The sequence below is a fragment of the Canis lupus genome, chromosome 17 (assembly GCF_003254725.2).
Source record: "Canis lupus dingo isolate Sandy chromosome 17, ASM325472v2, whole genome shotgun sequence".
Classification (NCBI taxonomy): Eukaryota; Metazoa; Chordata; class Mammalia; order Carnivora; family Canidae; genus Canis; species Canis lupus.
Genome location: NC_064259.1, coordinates 24,551,795 through 24,557,565, shown reverse-complemented (window position 1 = coordinate 24,557,565; position 5,771 = coordinate 24,551,795). Strand labels below are relative to the sequence as shown.

Sequence of the window (5,771 nt, the reverse complement as noted above, 5' to 3'; positions counted from 1 at the left end):
TACCTTATTCATTTGAGCCAGTAAATATTATCTGGCTTTGCTCCGCAGGAAGGAGCAGCCCCGGATGCCTCCACCTGCTGCTGGAGATAACAGGCTGCAATAGCTCACTGTCCAGCGCGGCGGGGAGCGCGGAGCACCCCTGCCCAAGGCTCCCTGCGTGGCCTCATGAGAAGCTCCAGCCTCCCAGGGCACCTCCCTCCCAGGGTGGCTGCTCTGGCGAGAAGGGTCCCCCGACCGGGGGTGGGGGGGCCCGGGGGAGTGCACCAGGGCGCTCTGCCTCCCAACTCCCGCTTGGCACATCCCCAGCACCAGGAGGGAAGCAAGGAAGTCCCTGCCCCCATCCTTTTCTACAGGGCTTGGCTGTGACAAGGTGAGCTGACAGCCAGAGGCTAAATAGGAGACAACAGACTGAGGGAGCTGTGTTCCCAAACTGTTCTCATTCATGGTGTGGAGGCGGAGGTGTGAGATGAAGGGAGGCAGCCGGCTGAGCTGGGCCTTTTATTCTTTCCCGGCAGGCCTGTCCTTCAATGTGATGAGGTGCCCTGGGCCTGTCCCCACATGGAGGAGACTGAACCCCTTCCACCCACCCCTCCTGTCCTGTACTGAAAATGACTCTCTCCTTTGTGCATGCAGGAGCTGGAGGGGCCTCCTGCAACCTTCTCGCTTGTGCAGTCAATGCTGCCCCTTGAGCTGGTCCTTCCCCATTCACTGCGCAGTACCCTAGTTTCTCCTGCCCTGATTTAGGGGGAAAAGCCTTCCCTGAGCCTCTCCCCCTTTCCTTTGATCCACATGCTTCTCTGGAACACAGTTGTTAGCCCCATGGCCTTGGGGCAGCTACTGTAGGCTCAGGTCCTCCTCCGTTGCTAGCTCTGTGACTAGAGACCAATTACTTCACTTCTCTGAACTCGATTTCCTCTTCTGTCGATGGGGCAGTCGTCATAGCTATCTCAGAATTTTACTGTGAGGTTAAGGGAAATGTGGAGTTCTCAGCACAGAGCCAGGAGTATACTCTGTCTTTAAAGATGTTTGTTGTCATTATAGTTTTATTGTGAGGATTGAACGTGGACATCTGGAGCAGAGGGCAGGGCTCATGAGTGTCAAAGGCTGAGCTCAGCCCTCAGAGGTCACTTAGAGGTCAGGCTGGGCCTGAGACTCCCCCTGTGTGGTTGCCTTAGGGTCACGGAGGACCCACCTCCCAGCAACACTGCTCTCTGGTCCGGAATTGGGGATGAGGGAGGGGAAGGAAGCAGAGAACAGTGTGGCCACTGGGGATCCTCTCACCAGTCCTGGCCCTTTGTTGCCTGCAGCTTTTCACTGTTTCTGCCCTTGGTGCTTGGTAAGTCTCTGTGTTCATTCCCCACCTGCACCCACTGCTCCGGTCTGTCACCTGCATACTGACCCCATGTGTGCCACAGTCCATGCTGAGCCCTGCAGGTTGTGGGGGGAAACCAGGCGCATCTTGATCCTGATGGAGGAGAACAGAAGATAAGCATGCACATAACAGAGGCTAGCAGAGCAGGTCTGGCCTTGCCCAGACCCCCAGAAGCTCCCCCTCGAACTCAGAAACAGTCATGCCACACCCCCAACACCCAGGAAACATCTCAGCTCTGCTTCCTCCCCTCGGCTCTTATATATGAGTTCTGCCTCTCTTCACTTACCAGCCCAGGACCTGCATGATTTTCCATTTTGGAGGCACCTCCAGATGCTATCAGACCACTGCACCCAGCACCCCATGCCCTGGGCTTGTACCTTCCTCCTGTCAGGGTCCCCAGCTCAGGGAGTGGGGACTGATCTCTCACTAACTGGGGGGCAGTAGTTCTAGATCCACTAATGATCTTATAGGACACTCAGTCTTGAACAAGGAGAGAGGATGTCGAGGACCCAAAGCAGTTCAGACAGAATGTTGGATCAGAAAAGACTTTCAAAAAAAAGGACTCTGCGTTTCAGAGGAAGAAAAGGCCCCATATGAGATGAACTTGAAGCATAAGCCAGGTTTCAAAAAGATGGAGTGGGGAAGCATCCCTGGTGACGAGAGCAGCTGAGCAAAGGTGCAAAGAAGTGGGGGAAAGGTGGGTCTTTTTCAGGGAAAGTGGAGCAGGTCAACCAGCCTGTGGTGCAGAAGACATGGAAGAGAGTGTGGGTCAGAGAGGAGAGAGGAGGCCTCAAATGCCAAGCAGAAGATTCTGGCTTGATTGGGTAGGTAGCTGTGAGCCACTGAAGGTGTTGGAGCAGGAGAGTAATATTGACCAGAGTGCAAGAAGAGGAAGATGGGTTAAGTCGCAGGACGTAAGGTGCGATTCTGTGAAGATGGGCCTATTAGAGTCTTCAGAAATAGTCCAAGAGAGAGTACGAGGCCTAAACCATGTCCCTGTCCCTCAATGTGGAAGATAACACAGTGATTCTGAGCAATTGTGGTGGCAGACGTGACATGGGAGGGGGGCCAAAGGTGGGGAGAGCAGGTGGGGCCAGGGGGGAGAGGGGCCTCAGTGCTGAGGGGATCCTGTTCCGTCTGCTGAACAAATGCCTTCATGGTCCCATATTTAATTGTTCTATTTGAGTATCTGATAACCAGGCTTAATTAGTTAATTATAAAACATTTTAGACACACAAAGGAAGAATAGTAGCATAGCAACCACTTACACAGCACTTAACTCTGTGCTCGGCATTGTTCTGAGAGCTTTAAAGATTTTAACTTAGTCAATCCTCATGAAAGTAATAGCTATATGATAATAATACCACCATTATCTCTGTCCTACGAGTGAATAACTCGGGGGCCAAGAAGGTTAAGTCATTTACCCAAAGTCATGCAACTGGTAGTAGAAGTGAGATTCGGGTCCAAGGAGTCTTCTCCAGAGTTCGGGGTTCATCACCACTGGGCTCTGCTGCTCCTCTCCATAAGGATGAAAATCACAAATATCCTGCATTCCTGCCAGAAAGAAAATGACAGATGAAGCTTTAAATTAAGTATTTCTGCACGTTTAACTACTGGTTAGCCACACTGACCTCAGATTCATTCACCCACCAACCATTTGTTAGGTGAAGAAGGGAGAAAGGAATTAGCACTCAGTGAGCTATTATCATGTGCCAACTGTATGCCGACGTGCTCTGCCTTCACTGTTTTATTAGATGCTCGTAGCCGCCTGCTGAGGTAGGTATCATCCTCATGATTTCCCAGATTAGGAATTTGAATCTCCAAAAAGTTAAATAGCTGGTCAAGGAGGCCCAACGTATACAAGTGGCAGGCCTGCTTCTCAGTGACCACGCGGCCTCCCAAAGCACGTGGCAGTTCAGCCCCCCGGATGTAGATGGAGATCGCCAAGCAACAAATATTTACTAGGTGCCTGTTATATGGCCGGCATTATGCCTGGCCGCCAGGCCTTGCCCTCAAGAACAGCAGAAGAGAGAAACAGGTTTTCTTTCAGAAAGATTTGGGACAGGAGGACGATGTGCTCCCAGCTGTAGCAGAGGTCACTAGAGTGCAAGGACCACCAAGGAGGGAGGGGGAAAGCTTCTCAGGGGATGGGATGGCTGGTAGGACAAGAGGAAGACAGGGTACAGCCCCAGCCCCAGGAACCCACTTTTGCTTCTCCACACTGTCTTTCAGTGCCTGCCTCAACCTGGCTGTAGTAAAACGGACTCATTATCTTGAACTTTTGGCCATTTGTTCTGTGGTTGTAGAACATGGAGCTGAATGAAGGCAGAGTCAGCCCCTAGGAGGCCCCTTCCAGGCCCTGCAGGATGAGGGGTATGGGGAGGCTAGCTGTCCCCTGCATCCCCAACGGTCGGTCCCCTTGCGTCCTCAAGGAATGTCTCACATCTTCCTGTGCTCCTGTGTTCCCACGGCCCCCTCTGCAAAGCTGCTGGAGCCCTTCCTACATGAGCTGCACCTCCTATTTATGAGTCCCCCCCCAACACCCACTGCCATTTCTTTGCAAGCTCCTTGAAAGATGGGCCCCGCACGGCATCCAGCAGGGTCTGGCTCTCGAAGTGTGCTTGCTGAACTGAATCGCCCCGAATGGACCGAACCAGGTTTTCCACACAAAGCCACTCCTTCCTTTGCTCCCGTGTCTGGTGCCAGCAGGGACCATATACATCTTTCTTTCCAGAGCAGGCCCTGGCAACTTGGACAGCACAAACAGGCCATACATAGTTGATTCTAACCACCAAGAATTCTTTCTGTTGGATCACAAAGCAAATGAAAACCTCTCAAACCAGCCTCTGTTGATGGAGAATGGGGAATTGATGCTACAAATTTAACAGGAACCTAGAGCACCCAGAAGCTGCCTTGAGGGAGCTCCTGGCTGTCCGTAGGGTTGTATGGCCTCCCTGAGCAGGACCGGCCCATCTGAGAATGGCAGGGCAGTAGGCAGGAGTCCAAAGGATGACCACTGACTGCCATCCCCTGCTACAGTTGGCTTTGGATGACATCCTGACCAAGTGGGTTTCAGGGTGACAGCCTACCTGTGAAGTGGAGTCTGGAGAGGGTACCTCATAGGGAGGCAAGGTGGGCACTGGCAAACATGTTCCAACCATGGGACATAGTTCACATCCCGGAACCAGAAGCTCCAGTGTGAGAACACGTCTTGGAGATTAAGTCCCTGTGTGCTGGAGATCCAGTGTGGCCAGACGGAAATTCTCTGTGATAAAACAAAGTCCTACCTGGGAAAACCGGTTTGATGACTGTGCCTCTTCTCTGGCCATTCTTTCTCGTTACAACAGCCCAACAGCATGGCCTTGAGTTCTCTATTTCTCTGGTAGGATGGAAGAAAAATCTAGACTCCTGAGCACGAACAGAACTTTGAAGGAGCATTTCCAGTCCAACTCCAAATTCTTGGCAAACCGGTACCCAAATCGTCGCAACCACTTGCTTCCATTTTGAAATGTCTGTAGAAATTGCTCTTAATTTGCTCAAACCAGTACTTGGCAGGTACCTACTTCATGCAGGGAGCCAGGTCTTCTGAGGCTGCAGTGAAATAAAATGCCCACACCCTGCCCATAACTACCTTACAAGGGAAGTGTTGGTTTTCCCATCCACAGAGCAGGACTCCGTGTTCCAGGGCAAGGTAGTAACTTGTCCGAGGACTCAGTGAGCCCTGACAGCCCGCACAGCCGGGCTGAAATCCACCACTTTCGGCTCCAGATCCCAGGCCCCTGTTCTTGTTCCCTTTATTTCCAAGAAAGTTTACCTTTTGAAAACCTAGTCAAGAAAAACAGGAGCATGATATAGTATAAGTAAGAAGTTCAAAATGTAACACATTTTCAAAGTTATCTTTTCTGTTCATGATGAGAAAAGCTGAGGTTTTGAATTGATAACGGCTAGGCCAGTCAGATTGAAAGAAAAAAAAAAAGATTTAGGCCACCACTAAGGGCTGTTACCAGCTATCTTTGTCTTGTTAAAAAAAAAAAAAAAAACCCACCTCAAATTTACATTTAATTATTTGTTATCCGAAGAATACTTGTTTGAAGTCATGTTTACATACAGAAATCTCCTATTCCACATGTACTCCCTTTCCCCAGAGGCATCCATCCTTCATACTTCTAGGGTTTTCCCCTGGCATTTACCTCTATAATTGAATATTATACAGCTGTTTCTTGAAATATCAATTTTAGACATTATCTATTGACTTTGTGCCATGGGAGATAAGGACTTAGTTTTTCCACACCACTGCCCACATTGCTTTATCCCAGTGGCAAATTTATAAAATAAATTTTGGCAAAATCAATAATCAGCACTTATACACCGAGCCAAATGGTGAATTACAACCAAACTC

The 5,771-nt window shown here is 50.3% G+C and overlaps 1 long non-coding RNA gene across 2 annotated transcripts; it reads right to left on the bottom strand.

Moving 5' to 3' along the window:
* Nucleotides 1–5,206, bottom strand: LOC118351138 (uncharacterized). Of its 2 annotated transcripts, none has more exons than XR_007402866.1 (3): nt 4,462–5,206; nt 2,797–2,926; nt 1–1,465 (listed from the first exon to the last, which is right to left on the bottom strand). It is a non-coding gene; the product is annotated as an uncharacterized LOC118351138 (long non-coding RNA). The 2 variants fall into 2 exon arrangements; XR_004806001.2 differs by having other exon boundaries at nt 4,660–5,206.
* Between the last annotated feature and the right edge of the window lie 565 nt (nt 5,207–5,771).